General features: G+C 50.7%; 1 protein-coding gene across 5 annotated transcripts in view; it reads left to right on the top strand.

Annotated features, from left to right (window-relative positions):
* Positions 1 to 19,836, top strand: part of ELMO1 (engulfment and cell motility 1) — a 411,711-nt gene that overhangs the window by 55,652 nt on the left and 336,223 nt on the right. The window lies entirely within an intron of this gene.

Below are 19,836 nucleotides of genomic sequence, written 5' to 3'. Positions count from 1 at the left end.
TTGACTTTGTTCTAGTCTGGTGAATAAGTACCAGTCTCCTGAAATGTGGTTTTGTTTTTTATGTTTTTTTTTTTTACTCTATATCAGTTCATAGGGGCAGCTAGGTGGTGTAGCGCATAGAAAGACAGGCCTGGAATCAGGAAGACTTGAATTCAAATCCAGTCTCAGATACTTCCTAGCTGTGTATGACTCTGGGTAAGTCGCTTCACCCTGTTTGCCTCAGTTTCCTCATTTACAAAATGAACTGGAGAAGAAAATGGCAAACCACTCCAGTATCTCCACCAAGACCCAAATGGGCTTACAAAGAGTTGGACACAACAGAAACAACAGAACAGCGATGATGATAGTATCAGTTCATTGAAGCCTTCCCAGGTTTTTCTAATTCCTCATGTCTACCAGGATTCCCACATAATACCCTCCTGTTACATGAACGATTAAAGCATTTATTAAGCACATATGATGTTTCCATTTGCTTCTCTAGGCCCTTCGGCACTCACCCTTGAGAGGCCCCGAGAGGAGAGAGCATCAAGGAGAAGGGTTTTCCACTGACATGTTGTAGGACATAAAAAGAGGGATACAAACAAATTTTACCCAGGAATGAAAGGGAAAATGCTGCACAAAGAAAAGGAGGAGAGAGCTAAAAAGAAAGTCCCCAAAAATGGGAACAGAGAGAGACTGGGCAGAGCATGAAATGAATGGAGAGTGACTGAGCCTCCAGAGAGAATGAGAAAATCAAGGGGAGACCACAGGCCTGGGCCCCTTCATGGTGCGTTTGAATTCTGGCCTGAGGAGTGTAGCTGACAGTGGAGACACCAGGCTTTCCTCAGGCCTGGATGACGTCCAGCTCCTGGGGCTCAGTATCCCCTGGGCCAGCAGGGTGTCCAGGGCTGAGGGTCGGGGGAGAATGACCTTGGCCTCCATCCAGCCAACCAGGTCAGCTCATCTCAGGCTGTTATGAGAGGTTCACGGGGGCCTTCAGGTGAGGAGACTGAGATCGGGTGAGAATCGGACACTTCAGTGTGAGGCTTGTGGTGCCCTGGACCCCTTAGGAAGACTTCTGCTTCTTTTCCTACTGCTGGCCATGCGTGCAAAGAAGAGCTGATTCTCAATGTGGCTGACATTTCTGGGGCAGAAATAAGAATGAATTTTCAACGGGGCAGCATCAGTCATGTCAGCATATTTACTGAGGATATTTTGTCTAAATAAGGCACTATGCTATGTGCTGAGGATACCAGAAAGGTCAACCACCATTCCTCATGGTGTAGTGGAGGACAACATGTGTACAATCATGTACAAACAGGATACATACAGGATAAATTGCAGCTAGCCCCAGAGGGAAGGCACCACCATTCAGGAAAGTTCAGAATGGCTTGATTGACCAGTCCCAGAGAGCTGATTAATGGATTGATGTCGAGCTCAAAACCTCAATGCTTTTTGAAGCCAGCTGGGTGGTATAGTGGTTAGAAGTCTGGAGAAGACCTGAATTCAGATCCAGCCTTAGACTGGCTGTGTGACACGTCTCTTTAATGTCATGGAATCTCTCTCAGTCATATTTTTCCTGTCTGACAAAGGGAGAATAATAGTATTACCAACTGCCAGGACAGTTGTGAAGATCAAAAGAGATAAGATTTGTGAAGTGCTTTACAAACTCAAAGTGCTAGATGAATATTCTCCATTATTAGCTACTTTGGAGCACCACAGTGCCAAGTCCTTGGTCAAGTTCTGTTCAATATTTTTGTCAGGGCTTTGGATAGAGGTATGAGTGTCATTTCAGCCATTTTCAGTCATATCCAACTCTTCATGACCCCATTTAGAGTTTTCTTGGCTAACATTCTGGAGTGGTTTGCCATTTCCTTTTCATTTTACAGATGAAGAAACTGAGGCAAACTGGGTGAAGTGACTTGCCCTGGTTCAAACAGCAAATAAGTGTCTGAGGCCAGATTTGAACTCACAAAAATGGGTATCTTCCTGACTCGGGGCCTGGCAGTCTGTGCACCAGGGGGCCCCTAGCTGCCCTTTGAGTGTTATTGAGCCTGGCAAATTATTGAGATGGTTATCTTCATACATATGGCAACCAATAGAGTGGAGCTGTTGGTTAAAGCTACAAGTCATCATCTTGTCCTGCACTTGGGTTCACAAAACCAGCTGCAGGGGCTAGGATGGGAGGACCCTGCCAAAGAATAGGTCTGGTGATAAAGGGGGGGGGTGAGTGTGCTTGGGCACACGTGCGTGCACGATGAGTTCAATGTCAGTAAGCATTTATGAAAGGCTCACTACGTGCCAGGGAGTCACTACCCTCGTGGAGTTCACATTCTGTTGTTTCAGAAACCGATGTATTGTTCTAGTGGGTGTTTTTCTTACTGCCTGGGATTCCTGTAATAGGCACAAGGACAAAAGCAGAACCAGTCCCTGCCCTCCAGGAGCTTACACTCCACTGGGGAGACAACGTGGCCGCATGCAACTTAACCGGGAGCCAGATGCATGATGTGCAGGCTTCCAGAGCGGGTCCTGAGGCTGAAGGACCCGAGTATATTTAGCCTGGAGGAGACATCAGGGTAACATGAGAACTGTCCTCCAAGCTGCCGCGTGGAAGGGAGATTTGGCCAGTTCTGCTTGGCTGCAGAGGGCAGGGCTCAAACCCAAGGGTGGAAATTACAGGGCGCGGAGTCTAACTTAGCAGACGGGAAAAAGCATCCTCACAATTAGAGCCGTCCCAGATTGGGAGGGGTTGCCCTTTGGTGGTCTGAGTCAGGGCAGACTCTGGGTGACCTTTCTGTGGGTGGGGTAAAGTCTGTTGGCCTCCCGAAGCGCGGAGAGGGCTGACTTCGATCAGGGACATTCGAGTCTCTGATTCTCTGCTCTGAGAGAAGGACAGATCAATGGGCAGAGAAGTCTCGTGTCCAGCTCTTCCTGCTTTCTCCTGATTTAAACATTTAAATCCTTTCCCCCAGCTCAGCCTGCCCCCCTTAGACTCCCTGGCTTCATTCAAGGCTCAGCTCAATCAATCGATCAACAAATATTGATTGAGTCCACATTGCCTGCCAGGCACTATGCTTGGTGCTGGGGAGACAGAGGCAAAGAACAGAACAATCCCTTCCGGCAAAGGGCTCCTAGGATAATGGGGAAGCCACTGGGTGTGTGTATGGAGATAGAGACAGCACAAATACATTATGAAGTGCATAAATACAAGTATGTACAAAGTAGCTACATATCCGGGGATCCTGTGGGAGGGAGGTCACCGCCAATTGGGGGAGTCAGGAAAGACTTGGTGCAGAAGATGGGGTTTGACCTACATCTTAAAGGAAGAGCAAGATTCTCTGTAGTGAGGAGGGCCTACATTACAGTCATGGGAGATGGGAGATGTGGCGTCCAGTGTGAGGGACTGAGGGAGTGGGCCTGGCTGGATCCCAGCATACAGGAGGGAGAGCAATGCCCAGTGATGCTGGAAAGAGAGGCTAGGACCGGGTTATCAAGTGCTTTGAAAGCTAAACAGAGACCGATCGATTTGATTTTAGAGGTCGCTGGAGCCTTTGAGTAAGGAATCCAGTGATCAGATCCAGGTTTGAGGTTTGAGGAAGATGACTTTGGCAGCGGTGTGAGGGAGAGCCCAGTGGGAAGCTGTTGCAATCTGGTGAGACTCCATGAAGGCCTGGTGCTCAAGGGCTGGGGCTTAACAGAGTCAGGAAGCCTGGGATTCAAAGGCTGTCACAAGACCTAGCAGCTGTGTGACTTACTGAATCTGTAAAATGGAGATGATGGTAATAACACCTGCAGTGTTGGCAGTGGTAACCCACCCCCCGGGGTTGTTGTGGGGTGCCAAAGAGAACATGCTGACGGCAAAGAGATTGCAATCCTTAGAGCACTTTAGAATATGAACTCTATCACATTTGTGACCTTGGTCAAGTCCCCTAACTAGGGCTTGGCATCCTCATCTGGAAAAGGAGTGGATTGGAGCAGCCCATATCTGGGGACCCTCCTAGCTCAGTCACCAGTGAGAAGCATTTATGTAAATTCAATCTAATGCATTTATTAAGCACCTACTGTGCCCACTTGCAGGGTGGGATATGAAGACATGAATGGCCTTGTTCTTGCTCTTGAGAGACTTCCAGTCTAAAGGGGTGAATGCTCAGGACAACAGCCACTAGGGCAGGCTTCGGTGACTTGTACGCTTCATACATGATTGGTGAATTGAGTTAGCCCCATTCTTCTCAGCCTCAGAAGGCAGAAAAGCCACGGGCAGCCTTTGCAGAAGGGCTACTTCAGGCTTGTCATTTTGGACAGCTTCCTGACGGTTCCAAAGTTGGACGAGCTGCCTCATGAGGTGGTAGGTGCCTCTTCCCCAGGGTCCCTTGACAGAGGCTGCAAGACCATCTGTCAGGGAGGCTGAGGTCCCTTCCCACTGGGGGATTCTGGGAAAGTGGACACATTGACAAAGCATTCCCAGATTGGTGGTGCTGGAAGTACTCCTCTTCCATTGTTCCCTCCTTAGCCCATGAGGGGCCTCTGAGAGCTCCCAGGGAGTGTGGTGAGGGTAGCAGATGGCCAAGCTCAGGACTGATATTTGCCTCAAATCAGGGGAGAGATCATATTTCCAGCAGGAATCGAGGCCCAGACACAGTCATGGCTCTTGTCATTAGTTTGATGCGGAAAAATGGCTATCAGTGATTTTATTCCCCTCTCTAGCTTGAGAAAAACTCATGAAGCTATTCTATGGAGATGTGCTGTCAGGCCTGCTGAGTTAGTCAGCTTTTGAAAAACAAGCAAAGCAGGTGATAGAAACCCCAGAACATCTGCTCTTGAGGAAGGACAATCTGTTAGCTTGACCACCTTGCGTCACAAAGCTGGAAGAGACCTTATGGGCCAGTGGTCCTAAGAGGTCCAGAGGAAGGATGGTAGCAGAGGAACCCAGGAGATTGGGTGGTGGGCCCCAGGTCCCACTACTGGTCAGAGCCTGGCTTGGAGGCCAAGTCCTCCCTGGCCCCCCATTCCCCATTGGACCGATAGGTCAGAGCCCAGGGATCCCCTCCCTGCACTGCTGTGGCCACCATACAATGCTTATCAGCTTTTCTAAGACTTGAGCATTGGCAGCCATGATCAAGAAAGACTCAGTCACCCAAAAAAGGGGAGTCTGGGATTGACCTCCATTTTCCTTGGGACAGCTCTGCAGTGAGGCTGCCCCTTTCCTACTTGCTAATGAGAAGTCTCTCATTGAGGAGGCTTGAGCTGGGTATTTCCTGCCTGGTCTTTGAAGTCACTTTAATGTTAGATTTACATTAACATCAGAGGGAAGCAGCTTTCCCCTGCCTATTGGATGATGCTTGGAAGCCTGTTGGTTTCACCCTCACAAGTTCTTCCCCAAGATGCCACTTCCCTGTGGGAGACTTCAAATGGCTCACTTTCCTGCTGGTGTCACCTGGAAGGGATTCCTGCCTCACACAAAGTCATTGGCTGTCTATCATCAGTCTGGGAATTTGGGGGCTGACTTTGCAAACAGCATCACCGAGGGGGAGAAGAGGATGCACTAAGTGGGCAGCAGAAGGAAGCTCTGAGGTAGCTTCCTGACCATCTTTGAAGTTCACGTGAAGCCTGTGCTGAAGCCAGCATTCAGTAAGGCAGGAGACCCTGCAGAGAAGGTCCCTAGAGCTTGAGAAGGCTCCAGGCTCCAGCTCCTGGCTTCCAGAGCCTGGTTCCTGGACAGGCATTCATCTAACTGAATTGGGGTGTCAGGGCACTCCTTGGGACTCTTGAGCTTCAAAGCCGTTTGCATTTCTGACCTCTGAGGTCAACACAGAAGTTCAGGCTATCCTAAGAAAAAGAAAGTGTCAATCGATTCCAGAGGCAGCTCTTTTAAAAGAGAAGAAGAAAATTTGATTTCAAAGTGTTGCCTAATGCGTCCTTTAGGGATGGGGAACAGTTTCCTGAAAACATGCCCCCCCCCCCTTGAGGCAGAGGACTGCCCGGGAGAAGTCTGGACTTTCATAGGTATTTTTTGCAGTTCTGGAAAGGAAACCTCTTTCATCCCCCTCGCCCACACCGAGAGAGAGACAGAGACATAGAAAGAGAAAGGGAGACAGAGAAAGACACACACACACACAGATACAGAGAGAGAGAGAGAGAAGAAGGAGGAGGAGGAGGAGGAGAAGGAGGAGGAGGAGGAGAGAAGAGAGATTGATTCCTGCCCCCAGGGGTGGGGAGGTGGGGGTGGAGTAGTGATAGGACTGGGGGAGGGGGATCTTTCTGAATGTTCCAAACTGCCTCTCCCCCTCTCCCATCCAGCATGAAGTGTATGATTTTGGGCAAGTTACTAAAACTTTGCGAACCTGTCCACTACTTTGCAAAATGGGAGCAATATTAGACTCTACTTCATAGGGCATTTGTCTAAATCAAAGCAGAAAGTTTAGGTCAAGGGCTTGGCAAATACTTAGCTGGTGCAGGCTGCCCTCCCCTCCCTCCCCTCCTGCTGCTGCTGGGCTCTTTCTCCCCCTTCTCCTCCTCCTCCCTCTCCTCCTCCTCCCCCACTCCCCTTTTCCCTCCTCCTCCTCCACTCCCCAGTTACTATGCGTTTATTTTGTACATGCTGAATCATGGGCTCCAGAGCTAGAGGGACCTTTAGAGACCATCTGGCCCAAACTGCTCGTTCTATAGATGGGGAAATTGGAGCTCAGGGTAGAGAGGTGACTTACCCAAGGTCACATGATAATACAGGGCATTTCTGAGATCTGAACCCAGGTCTGCTGGTTCTGGAGAAAAGCTACTTCCTATTATATCACTCTGTTCTGGTGAGAGGAATGCAAGCTCCTTGAGAGCAGGTCTTTGTATCCCCAATGCTAAGCACATAGGAGGGACTTAATAAGTGTTTGATTGACCAGTATAATACTAGGTAAAAAAATCCTTCCTTCCTTCCCTCCTTCCTCCCTCCTTCCTTCCTTCCTTCCTTCCTCCTCCTTCCTCCCTCCCTCCCTCCCTCCCTCCTTCCTTCCTTCCTTCCTTCCTTCCTTTTCCTTCCTTCCTTCCTTCCTTCCTTCCTTCCTTCCTTCCTTCCTTCCTTCCTTTCTTCCTTCCTCCCTTCCTTCCTTCCTCCCTTCCTTCTTTCCTTCCCTTTCTGTCTCTGTCTCTGTCTGTCTCTGTCTCTCTTCCTCCCTTCCCACCCACTTGCTTTTCTGTATAGGGAATTTCCTATTCAGATGGAAGGGTTTAACTCATTTTCTCACATTTCCTGGCTGACATCAGCAGATCTAAAGAAGGCAGGCCCAGAGAGGCTGCCCCCTCCCTCCCTCACTTCCTGGCAGTTTCTGATCAGTTGTAGCATTCTTTAATAAAGGAAAGAGGAAAAGCCGGTTCACCTTTGCAGGTGGGCAGTGCTGAGGCGAGAAGTCTTCAGCCTCCCCTCGACTCGGTGGTCAGAGGGGGAGGTCAGCTGTGCCCTCCTCTTCACTCACTAACTCCAGGACTGACCTCAGGTTCCCTCTTCCTTGTGAATGTTAGACATTGCTCAAGTTGTCAGTGAGCATTTATTCAGCACCTACTATGTCTGAGGCGCTGTGCTAAGCGATGGAGACAATGAGAAAGGCACAAGCCAGCCCCTGCCCTCCAGGAGCTCACAGTCTCATGGGGTCACACAGCAAGCACAGAATCGATAGGAGATAATGAGCAGGGAAGGCTCTGGAAGTCAGCAGGGTCAGGAAGGCTTCAGGGGGGCTTGGAGGAAGCCAGGAGGCAGAGAGGAGGAGAGAGAGCGTCCCTGGCCTGGGGCACTGCAATGCAGGAAGCCACCACCACCGCATCCCAGAGTCGCAGGGAGTGAGTAGGAGACAAAGGGAGGAAGGGGCTGTTGATCAAGTGTCTTAAAAGTAAAATAGGGTTTTACGTTTGATCCTGGCGGTAACGAGCGGCAGCATATGTGCCGTGTAGTGCTTCCATGCCACCATCACAGGGGAGGCAGCTCAGAACCTGTCAGATCCCGACTTTTGCCTTGTTGTACCAGCACATTTCAGTCCTGTGATTTGGACACTTGTTCTACACGTGTGAGCAAAGTCACTGGACAGGGAGCGCTCTCTGCAGTAGAGATGCAAAGCCCAGCCAGCCATGTCTGTGGCTAGGCAGGAAGGGGTCCCGGGCCTGGGGCTTAGGTCTTACATCATAGAATCTCCCAGGACCTTGAATCCAAGCCTCCAAGTCAACATGATGTAATGGAGTGAAGCCTGAGGACAGACACAGTCTGCAGGTCAAGGTTCTAGGTTCTAATTTTCAGTACTGGGGACAAGTCATCTCCCCTCTCCTCGTTGGTAGATCCTGGAGGTTACACTGGACCTGGTTACAAAGGACCAGGACCTTTTCTGGCTTGTGGACTCCTTCGGCAGGCTGGTGAAGCCCAAGGCCCCTTCTCTGAATAATGGTTTTTGCTGAATAGAATAGAACACCTAGTTGCAGAAAAACCAGTTCTATGGAAATACAGTAACCATAACGAGTTTTGGAGGGCCCAGGCCAGAAAACTCTGCACTAGATGAAGTCAAAGCTTCCTTCCAGGACCAGTGAATGCTCTTGTTAACCCCACTTTACAAATGAACTAACTGAGGCTGGTGACTGGCCCAGAAGCCTCAGCGCCCGAAAAGTCTCAGCTGCAGTGAAAGGAGGGATCTGAGCAGAGACATAGAGCTTAGCTTTCAATAGGGAAACTGAGGCTCGAGAGAAGTGACTTTGTGTGGCACTCCAGCATCCTGAGGCTGGGTCCAAGTTGGTCCTGAGGAAGCCTACAGCTCTGTTCCCCTTTTCTCCCAGTCCCCAGCCCAAGGGCACTCTGCGTATCCAGGCCACGTGGGCATCATCTCAGTGCCCGGCCTTGGAGCTGTCCTGAGACAGGCTGGAAAGGTCTGGCAGCACTCCAAGGATCTCGCCAGGGACAGACTGGATGCGCTCACTGAGCCCATCATTGCCGCCCAGGGAACGCCAGTAGCCATAACAACAGCCACATTTATCGATGTCGCTCTGATGCTGGCCAAGAACTTGGCATCCACTAACCCATTTGCCCCCAAAAGCCCCACAAGGCAGATCCTCCCCAGTGTTCTCCCATCAGATGGATTAGAAGAGAGGTAGATTCTTCTTGGGGTCATTGGCAGGATTTGGGCGTCAGGAGGAGGACCTGGGGGTGTCTCTCCAGAGGCTCAGACTGCTGAGGTGACTCTGAGGGCCCCAGGTCACAAGGTGGACAAGGTACTATCTGTGTATGGAGAGGGGGTTTCCACCTTGGGAGTTCCCTGGATGATAGAATCACAGATTCGGCCCTTCCCCTCCCCCCAAAGGAGGTGCCAGTATCATCATCCATAGTCACCCCACCTGCCAGCATGGTATCTAATTCAAACAGATGGCAGGAGTGTGAGCGTGAGTGAGTGAAGTGGGGGTGGGAACCATGGACCTGGAGCTGCCAGCCCCCCTACCCTAGGGCATCCAGACCAATCCACCCATTTTACAGAGGGGAAAACTAAAGCTAAGAGGGGAGAACCCAGACCCTTCAGGTGCTCAGTAGCAGAGGAGGCTCCTAGGAGCAGCTGGGCTGGGCTCTTCCCAGAACATCTGGACTAACCCACTCTTTCACAAAACTGAGGTGGGTGGAGGCCGCAGGACTTAGCCAAGCTCACACAGGTAGAAGGCATCAGAAGTGGAATCCGGACCCTGATCCTCTGACACCTCAGCCAGTTTTTTTTTCCAAAGTACTTTCCTAACCCCAATTCTGTGGGGGATGTGGTGTAGAGTTTTTCCCATTTCACAGATTAGGACACTGAGTCTCAAGGAGGCCCTCTAGGTCCACGTGGGCCAGGAAGCCTGGCCCCTGCCTTGAGTCCTTTCCTCAGAGCATGGATAATGAGGGGTCCTAGTGACTCCCACCACCACCCCCCATAGCTCAGCTGTTAACCGTTCAGCTACCGGTCTGCGCTCAGCCAGCCTTCACACCATGCAGGGGGCACAGGGTGTTCTGTGTCGACCTGTAACCGGATGAAGTGCTGTAATGTGGTTTCCTGGTGGTGATTGGAGTGATGTGGCTGGGGAGGAGTGGGGGCCTCGTTAGCACATTATCCTCTGATCCACTGATTTGGAAACAGCTTTTGGGGGGGAGGGGAGAAGCAGGAGCCAATTTCCTGTGTTCTCAGCCCACCCTGGGCCTGCCTCCCTCAGGGGTTGCTGGGTCACGCCACACACTACAGCCACAGGCCTTGTAAAGAACACAGAGGAAGAAGAAATGGAGGAAAAAGTTATCCAGAAACCAGGAGAGTGGAGATGGGGCCAACTCTCTATAATCACACACTCCAGCTGAGGTGCTCTTTGCAGCAGGGTGAGCACAGTGTGTGAAGGAGACCCAGCAGCTTCTGGGTGTGCATGCTTCCTGCCCCCCCCCATTTCTGGACCTTGAGATGGGCTCTGCCTGGTCCCCTCTTGTCCCTCCCAGGAATCTCAGTCTCTTGTCCCAGTGGGAGGGGCCTTGCTGCCTCCTGCCTCTCCTCCAGAGGGGCTGGGTATGAGGGCGGTCCTGGGAGCACAGGGCCTGTTAGGAGGATGAGTCCAGTCTGACTCCTGCCTCACCTTTCTTGCTCCACCATCAGAAGACTGAGGTCCACCATGGCTAGTAAAGGTCAGAAGCAGGATTTGAAACCAACCAAGTCCTTCCATAGCAAATGAAGATGCTCTTCCCTGTATCTGTAGGCTGCCTTTTCTAGGAGAGCTTTTTTTTTAATGCTTTACTTGGTGCCTTTATGCTTTTTAAACACATTACCATCACTCCCAGCCCTCCTTGAGAAAAAATAACCTTTCTCTAGAACAAGACACACAGTGGCCACAGCTGACAGTGTATGCCTCATTCTGCAGCCACAGTCCCCCACCTCAGGTACTGACCTGAGTTCTGAGATCTTGGGGGGGAAGGAGTCCTTTACAGTCATTGTAAATCAAGTTATCATGTGACAGCTCTCTGTCCTGCCCATTTCACTCTGCATCATCCAAACCAGTTTTCTCTGGTTTTTCCAAACTCCTCCTCTTCATCCTTTCTCCTGGCACAATAATATTTTCTTTCATTCATGGGCCAGTTTTTTCTGCTGTCTCTCAGCTGCTGAGCCCCCACTTTGTTTCCAGTCTCTTGCCACCACAAAGAAATCCTGTATAGTGTTATTTGGTACAATCAGATAAGCAAAACGTTTGTTTTTATGGGCCGTCAGTCCAGGACACAGGACTTGTTATTGTAAGTAGAATGCTACCAGTAGTTTGAAACTCATTTTGTTGGGTTGTTTTCAAAAATAAAAATAAGAGCTCATTTTCCTCCCCTGGCTCATGTTAATCCAGAAATTCATGAAAGAGGTCTTAGACCTCGCTCCTAGTCAGCAAGGTTGGATTTTATCATTCTCAGCAAGGATGTCCTTGTGGTCATTTCTTGAAGGAATGGGATTCATTCCAGCCAAAATGGCCTGTTTGTTGTTTCTGAAACTCAACATCCCATCTCTGGGCTTTGCATGGCTGTGTCTCCCATCTGGGATGACTTCTTGCCTCCACCTCCCAGAATCCTGAGTTTCATATAAGGATCCTCCTAGGAACTCTGTCTCCTCCTCCAGGAAGACTTTCTGGGTCCCCTCCCCCAATTGTTGCCTTCCTTAAATGCTTTGCCCTGTCTGGGCACCTGTAGAGTCTCCCTTCCCTGTCACAGGCCCCCCAGAATGGAAGCCCAGTGAAGGCAGGGTCTGTTCTGGCTTTGTCTCTCTGCCCTAGCACCTGACCCAGTGCCTGGCACGTAGGTAGGCTTGGCAACGGGGCTAGTGACCAAGTGCCAGCCAGGGCTGGGGTTGAAGGAGGAACGTGTTTGTCAGAAGCTGTAGTCATCACCCCCAAAATGCTTGTTGTGCCTGGATTTGCTTTTCGTCCCTGCGATGTTCTGACAGCCCCTTCTTCTGCATCTCCCCGACTCTCCCGTACTCCCTTCGGAAGCTCTGGTCTTTGGTCCAGAGCTGCTCAGGGCTTTATTTGATCTCCTGGCATTCTACCACCCTCCCCCGTACTCCCTTCGGAAGCTCTGGTCTTTGGTCCAGAGCTGCTCAGGGCTTTATTTGATCTCCTGGCATTCTACCACCCTCCCCCTTCATCTTTTCTTTTCTCTGTCTTTAAGGAAAAGAGAGAAAGCCCCGTGAGCACTGGGAGTCGTGTTGGGTTTGGGAGCTCATCAGCCTGGGGCTCCCATTCCCTTTACCTGGGCTAGGGATTCTCAATGTTTGGGGAGGAGGGACGAGGGGAAGCTCCCTATTTCGGTTCGGGGGCTGTGTGTTGCTTCGGCTCAGGTACTGTTGGCTAGGAGGGGTTTTTTTTAGACAGAGGAAAGTGGGTTACCATGGAGAAACCTTAGCGCAAGCCCCAGGTTACCCTGTCGCATGTACGCACATCCCTGTCCTGATTCGTTCAGTCACACACACGATGAAGCCGGCTCGCCTTTGGAGATGTCACTGCCAGAAGGCTTCATTAGCAGAGAGGCTGAGCTCCGGGGCCAGCCGCAGATGGGGCAGGTTTCTCCCGTCCCCTCCCCAGCTCTCATACCCTTCCTGTCGCCACGGAGACAAGATGCCGCCTCGCTCCTTTGATTCAGCCCTGAAGAGCAGTAGAGGTAAGTCTCCGTCCCCGTGAGCAGGCTTCGGTGGAGTCGGAAGCTGAGGTAGGCTTCGGGACGCTGTGGACTACCTGGCGGGAACCATGGGCATCCGGGAAGGTTGCCTGGTACTCACAATCTGTCCAATGCTTCAAACCTCCCAGGCTGCCTTCATACACACAGGATATAGCCCTCTGAAGTGGGCAGGGCTTTTATTACCAAGCTCCATTTTGCAGATGAGAAGCCTGAGGCTAGGAGACTCAAATGAACTCCCATTTTAACGTTCTTCCAACAGCTTTACCCACTTCTGGGAAGCAAGTTGTGGGGAGAGGTCGAGACAGTCACCTTCAGGCACTTACCAGGCTGGATGCACCATGAGACTGGGCCAGGGTGGTTTTTATTATTAAAAGGGAAAGGGGCACAAGTTTGAGGACACATGGAGTTGGCACGTAGTAGGTACTTAATGAATGTTTATTGACTGGTATGCCAGCCACCTGCCTTAGATAGGAGAAGCCATCGATACACTGTGTACAGTGATAAAGACGCTATGACTGCCAATGGGTAGATTAGCTATACAGTTGGCTTGGGAATATGTTTATTCTGTCAAAGGAGACTCACTTACAGTGAAATGTCCAAGCATCGGGAAGAGGACAAAAGGTGGCATGGAATCAAGTGGAACGTCTGCTGCTTTAGAGGAGGGACTGTGGGCCCAATTCTGGGGCCCAGGGCATGATGGGATTCAGCCAAGGTCCTTCAGGCAGTGACCATTAGAAGCAGGATTTGAACCCTAATCTTCCAGGTCCAGAGGCCAGCTCATGGTCTTTCCTGCCTTAAGAACCTGCTGGGAGTTTCTGTCTGGAATCCCAAAAGGCCAAGGTCTTCATCCCAGAAAAGAGAGTGGCTTGCCTACAGCAGCTTCTTTGCTATTTTTTCTCCTTGTTCTGTTTCAATCCTGGTTTTTTCTGCACGCATCTAATTTCCCTTTATCTGTTCTGTCTGCTGAAAGCACCCTTGATTTGGGTCTTGTTTCCAAGACCTGACGCTTTAGCCTTCTAATAATGATTCTAGATTCTTGCAGCCACTAGAAGAATATTGGCTCCTTGAGGGCAGGGATTGGTTGGTTCCTGGTTTTGTATCCCCAGAACCAGGGCCAGGCATACAGTAGGCACTTAATAAATGCTTGTTGAATGAATTCACACCCACTCATCTGCCCATACTGTTCACACACACACACACACACACACACACACACACACACACACACACACAAAGTTCAAGGTCACCCCATGATTATTTGTCTGGTCCCCAGAAATCTGTCTTCAGGCCCTCCTTTCAGGGCCTCTCTTAAATCTTTAACTTGTTCATAGCAGGCAGAGCTCCTTGATTTTCTGAGTGACCTAAGGCCCTGTTTCCATTTCTCTCTCTAATGCTGCCTTCTAGCCCTGAGCAACCCCCTACCACTTATACCTGTTTGCCAGTGTTTTGTTGGATGCACATACATTCTTTAGAGAAAAAAGTGCTTCCAATGCCCACCCCCATCCCTCCCTCACCAAAAAAAAAAACCAACCTAAAAAAAAAACCAAACCCTGCCTCATCCTCCTAAAGTGAAATGAGATGACATTGAAATGCATTTTCCATGCTAAATTGTATTGTAGTTACCAGAGGACAAGGCTTTGCCTGATTGGGAGTTGGGAGAGGAGGAGGAGAAGAAGAAGAAAAACTGACAAATATTTGCTATAAATAAATAAATAAATAAAGTCAACCACCAGCTGGTGAAAGCCTTTGCTGCAGCCCACACTCCTCTCTCCTCTGGAGGAAGGAGCTCTCTGCCCCTAGAGCTGAGTTACCTCCAGGTAATAGTTAATAGCCAAGGGCACTGAGGGAGGCCGGGTTCGGGTAGAGTAAGCCGGGAGAAGGGCTGGGATTCCCAGGATGCCTTAATATTTCAGACTCTGAATGGGCCTGCACAGAGTAAGAAACAACCACTATTTTTAGAGAGAAGTGGGTGTTGCTGAGGTACCTACTGTGACAGCTAGTCATTCCCTTTTTATGCCGATGCCAAATTTTGTCTGCAGCCTGTAGCTGTCATGAGCTTATTCTGTGGTTTTACTCTCTTTCCACTCTGTGTTTCAGCCATACTGGCTTATTTGCTGCTCTATCAAGATATTCCTTCTTGCTGTTCCATACAGGATGATCAATTTCCCACCTCCAAGCCTTTGCAGAGGAGGCTGCCATGCCTGTAGGGTGCCGCCTCACCCCTGTTTCTTAGAATCCTTGGCTTCCTCCAAGGCTCCATGTCGGTACCACTTTCTCCTGGAAGCCTTTCCTGATGTCCTTCCTGGTTATCACTCCCTCCCTTCTCAAGTTATCCTATATAAATTTGTCTGTTTATACACTGAATCCCTTGGCAACCACAAGGACTGTTAAATTTTTTGCCCTTGTACCTTTAGCTCCTAGCCTAGTGTCTTATGCTGCTGAAAAAGTGCTGAAAAAATGCTTTGGAGATTGGATTAAATTAGATTGGATTGGATGAAACATTGGGTAGAGGCTGAAAGCTTAAGGGTCATTTTATCAATGAGCTTTGCCTACTGTGTGTCAGGAGCTGTACTGGATAGTTGGAGGGTGCAGTGGGTAGAGAGGCCCAGTTGAGCCTGGATTCGGGAAGACTTGAATTCGAATCCAGACTCAGACACTTATTAGCTGCATGATTCCCATGGCAAGTTGTTTTGCCTTCCTCTGCCTCAGTTTCCTCACCTGTAAAATGGGAATAATAGTGCCACTTCCCTCCCTAGGTTGTTGTGAGGATCAAGTGGGATACCATTTGTTAAGCACTTCACAAACCTTAGGCCTCTCTCAGTGCTGACCATTATTAGTGATTTTTAGGGGCAGGGATGTCTCTGATCACCTCCCAGTGGGGAAGACCTATAGAGCTGGAGGTAAATACATAGACCGATTTTAAAAATGGTTCTGAGCCAGTGGCAGGGTGGGGGCGCCAGCAGTTTAGGGGACCTAGAGAGGCCGTATTAGGAGAAGCGGATGCTCAATGGAGGCCAGGAAGCAGGGCACTCTGGGCGCTTGTGGGATGGCCGAGGCTGGCTGCAGACGCCAGCCTTTGCTCGCTCAGCTTTTGCTACTGTTTCATTTCATTCTGCTCATGACAATGCATCTCCCATTTGCCCTAGCTGCCCACTCCCCTGCCGGGAAGGCCCTCCCCTCCTCAGCAGACCCTCGGCACTTCCTATGAGTCTCAGATAAAAGGCCACCTTCTGCAGGGTCTTTGGCAGCTGCCCTTCATCTCTGGGCCATCCCTCCGTGATCATCTCCCATTTGTCTTGTCTGTATCTGGCTTGGCCATCAGTGGCTGGCACGTTGTCTCCCCCAGTAGGAGGTGAGAGCCTCAAGCCAAGGTCATCCTTTGCTTCTTCTCCTTTCCGGCACTCAGCCTACTGCCCCGCACAAGGCAGATGAATGCTTGTTGACCGGCCCCAAGGCGGTGTAATCCCCCTGGGGCCAGGGTGAGAGGTGCCCCAGGTCTGAGCTGACTCTTCAAGGAAGGTGAATTAAGCAGTATGAATTAAATGGAAGCCCTGGTCCCTGCTGCCTCCCTCCCTTGCCACCTTTTTGGGGAAAGCCAGGAATGAAGGGAAATTCAAGGTTGTGAATGTCAGTCTTGATCATTGGCAAGTGTGGGGCTGGGCGCTGGGGGGAGGTTTCATCCTTTGTGTCTGACTCGGCAGTTCCTTGGGGCCCGTTTGCCCAATGTCAAGGCCAGAGACAGCATGTCTGATCATGAAGAGAGCAGGTGGAGTGGACAGACAGAGGGGTGTGAATCCCACCCTGCACAGCGCTGCCTCCTGACCCCTTTACCTTCTATTGGAGGCACCTGGGGCAGGGAGGCTGCCCTCCCAGGGCTCATTGCTCAGGCCTGGAAACCTCAGCAACCTGGATTGGGGAGGGGCTTTTGGGGATGTGAATGTGAGGCTCGTACCTTCTCTAAGGCCGGGCTCCCTATCTCTTGGTTGTGCTGGCCCTGGCAGGTCTTCACGCCTCCTTAGCCGGGAGAGGCTGGAGGGAGGCTTATGTAAGATCCCAGCAGGAAGCTGGTCCTTTGCTTCAGGTTTTGCTTTCTAAAGGGTTGCTTTGTATACAGCCGGTTTTGACTAGATTTCCTATCTTCTCCTTTTCGAGGGGCTGGGACAAAGCCGTGGGATGGAGTTCTGCCTCATCCAGCTGATTTTTCCTGTGCATCCCCTGGAAATGGCCAGGGCAGGGCCAGGCCCCGGGGGAGTGGGAGCCCTGAAAGGTGTTTCAGAGCTGGCGGTCCCAGGGGTAAATCTAGCGCTTTGATGCCGGGAGCCGATTTCCATTGTAGGCTCTCAGTACTCCCAAGTGGGCGTGTGTTTTCCACAGTTGATTCATCCACACCCCCAACCCCCTTCAGTAACTAGAAAGTGGGGCCTGACAGCTCAATGCTGGGTGGAGGGAAAAAGGAGGTGAGAATTTAGCTCAGGAAATGAGCTGAAGATCTGTCTATTCTCAGCCTGGACTTAGAGCTGGCGAGGGCCTGCCCTCCCCACCTGAGATGCTTTTCCCATGAGCTCATCCCAGAGCCTGGAGTCCTGAGAAATGAAGCCAGCAAGGCCACCAGGCCTGCCTCAGGACCCCTGAGACAAGCAAAGCCCAAGAGGCAGGCGGTCCTCTGCTCTAATGCTTGACAGCTTGGCCCTCCAAGTGCTGTGGAATGAAGCCAGGCGTGAGTAGACCCTTCACCAGCGTCTGCTAAGAGCCTGCTCTGTGCCTGGCCCCGGGGATACAACGACAGAAACCTAACATCTGTTAGCCTGGTCTTCTAGGCTCTCCACAGTCTAGCACGATCTCACCTGTTCTTGTGTATTGATGTATTGAACGTCTCCTGGCTCTCCTATTACACGAGGAGTGTCCTCATCTGTAACACAGAGGAGATAAGATTCTCCCTGTGTCCTTCACAGGCTGTGGGAGGAGGGAAGCTCTTTGTAAGCCTCAAAGCCTGCAGAGAAATGGGATGGGGGGAGGCCGAGGGTTACTATCGGTCATTTGTGCACCTGTCTGACGGCTGGAATCCAGGGAGATCAGGTGCTTTGTACCCATAAAATGCTCTCCAAAGCGGGGTGTGTACCGTGGTCACGCTGAGGGCACCAGCTGAGGGGCAACTGCATCAGGTCAGGGTGCCCAGCCTAGGCAGGGTCAGCAGAATCCAGGCAGTTTTAATGAGCCCTGGGAGTGGGGAGAGCACCCAGCAGGTGCTCTGGTCTGAGGGGGAGGGAGAAGGTGAAATATGGGGTGGAGCCATTTCCTTGTCTCTAAATGAGGGGGTGGCACTAGGTGACCTCCAAACACTGTTTCAACCTTGACATTCTGGGATTTTGTGAAAACCACCAAGAATGCACACTGTTCAGTTAACTCCCTATGTGCCCCACCTCAGCTTACATCGATCTGACCTGAAATGAACGGAATCAAATTGGTGACCATTTCTAAGCAATTCCCTATTTCTCAATCCAGAGTGTAAAGAGCAGAGCACAGACCAGGAGTCACTGGGCTTGGGTTCAAATTCTGACTCCCTGGGCCTATTTCCCTGTCCCTAAAATGAGGGCATTGGGTTCCAACTCTGAAGTCCCTCCTAGGTCTAAAATAGAAAACCAGACTGAGCCTCTAACGATTTTGCGGAAGGGGCTTCCTAGGCTGCCTGGGCCCCTCCACCATCCCCTTCTGAATCTGAGGAAGTTGAGGCCCAGGACGGCCAGTGACCCAAGCTTGAAGGAGGCCTGACTAGGCCTCAACTGGATGACCCAGGGTGTGGAGCACAGCAGAGATTTTGTGTAGGCATAGCCTAGACCAGAAACCCATAGCTGGGCTTCCTTCCCCCGAGTTCTGTGATTCTAGGGGCTCACAGGAAATAAGGCCGATGGGCCCCCACAGCCTTGTTGAGTCTGGGCCCCACCATTCTGGGCCACACAGACCGGGTTTCTTCAGTGAGTGTGGACTTAGGAGGGATGCACTTGGTGGGCAGAAGCACTGAGTCACGTTGGGTGGGCTGGACGTGTCCCAGGCTCATGGCCAGGATAATGCTGTGGTCTTTGAGAAAGGATACTTGTGCAGGTGAGGGTGGGGCCCTTCTGGCCTTGGAATCCTCTTGGGCCACTGGACCTCCTCAGTCTCTGACTCCTGGAGCCCATTTTCCTGGACAGGTTTGCGCCAGAGATCCAGAATCCATCCTTAGGTGCTTTTCACTTTCTTCTCAAGTCCCAGGGTCCAGTGGGGCCTTTGGTTTGGAATCTCCTTTTGCAAAAGATTTCATTAGAATGGAAGCTCCCTGAGGGCAGGGGCCACTTCTGTCTAGTCCCAGTGGCTTTAAATAAGTGATCACTGATTGGTAATTAAGCAGGATGCCCTTTAAAAGCTCTGGGCTCTTCCCCAGTGGCCAACCCCCTGTTTATATGCCCAATACTCTGATGGATGGGGTCTCCTCTGGGTCAATCTTCTGTCTGGAAATGAAGCTAGCCACCCATCTCTGCTGAGACAGCTGTGGGGTATAGTAGATAGAGACCTGGGCCTGGAGTCAGGAAGATCTGAGTTCAAATTCCGCCTCAGATACTTATTAGCTATGTGACCCCGGACAAGTCACTGCCTACCACAGTTTCCTCAACTGTAAAATGACTATAATAATAGCACCTCCCTCCCAAGGTTGTCATGAGGATCAAGTGAGATAATAATTTTAAAGTTCTTAGCACATAGTAGGTACTATATAAATGTTAGCTCATTATTATTATTATTATTATTATTATTTATATCTGAGCTAATCTTGTCTATGCCCTCTTTCTGCGGAGGAATAATTTCTTGGCCTGTGGGAATTGAGGCCTGGGTTCAAGCTTCAGCTCTGGTGAGTGACTAGTCTGAGAGACCCTCTCTGAGTGTCCCTCTGGGATTAGATCTCTCGCCAGCATGGCTGGGAGGGTTGGGAGATGAGAGAAGCACAGAATCTCTCTGTGTACAAAAACACATGTGTGCGTGTATGTATATGTGCATGTGCATGTGTATATGTGTGTGTGTACAAATGTGTGTGCACGTGTGTGTGCATGTGCGAGTGTGTGTCTATGTGCATGCCAGAGTGTGTATGTGTGTGTACGTGTGCGTGTGTGTCTGCTCACACAGCACTCCTGAAACCTTCCTCTTCCTCTTGACATCCTGGT

This window comes from Phascolarctos cinereus, unplaced genomic scaffold (genome assembly GCF_003287225.1).
Source record: "Phascolarctos cinereus isolate Bilbo 61053 unplaced genomic scaffold, phaCin_HiC Scaffold_4;HRSCAF=312, whole genome shotgun sequence".
Classification (NCBI taxonomy): Eukaryota; Metazoa; Chordata; class Mammalia; order Diprotodontia; family Phascolarctidae; genus Phascolarctos; species Phascolarctos cinereus.
Note: the sequence above shows the minus strand (reverse complement) of the source record. Positions and strands in the feature narration are given on the sequence as shown.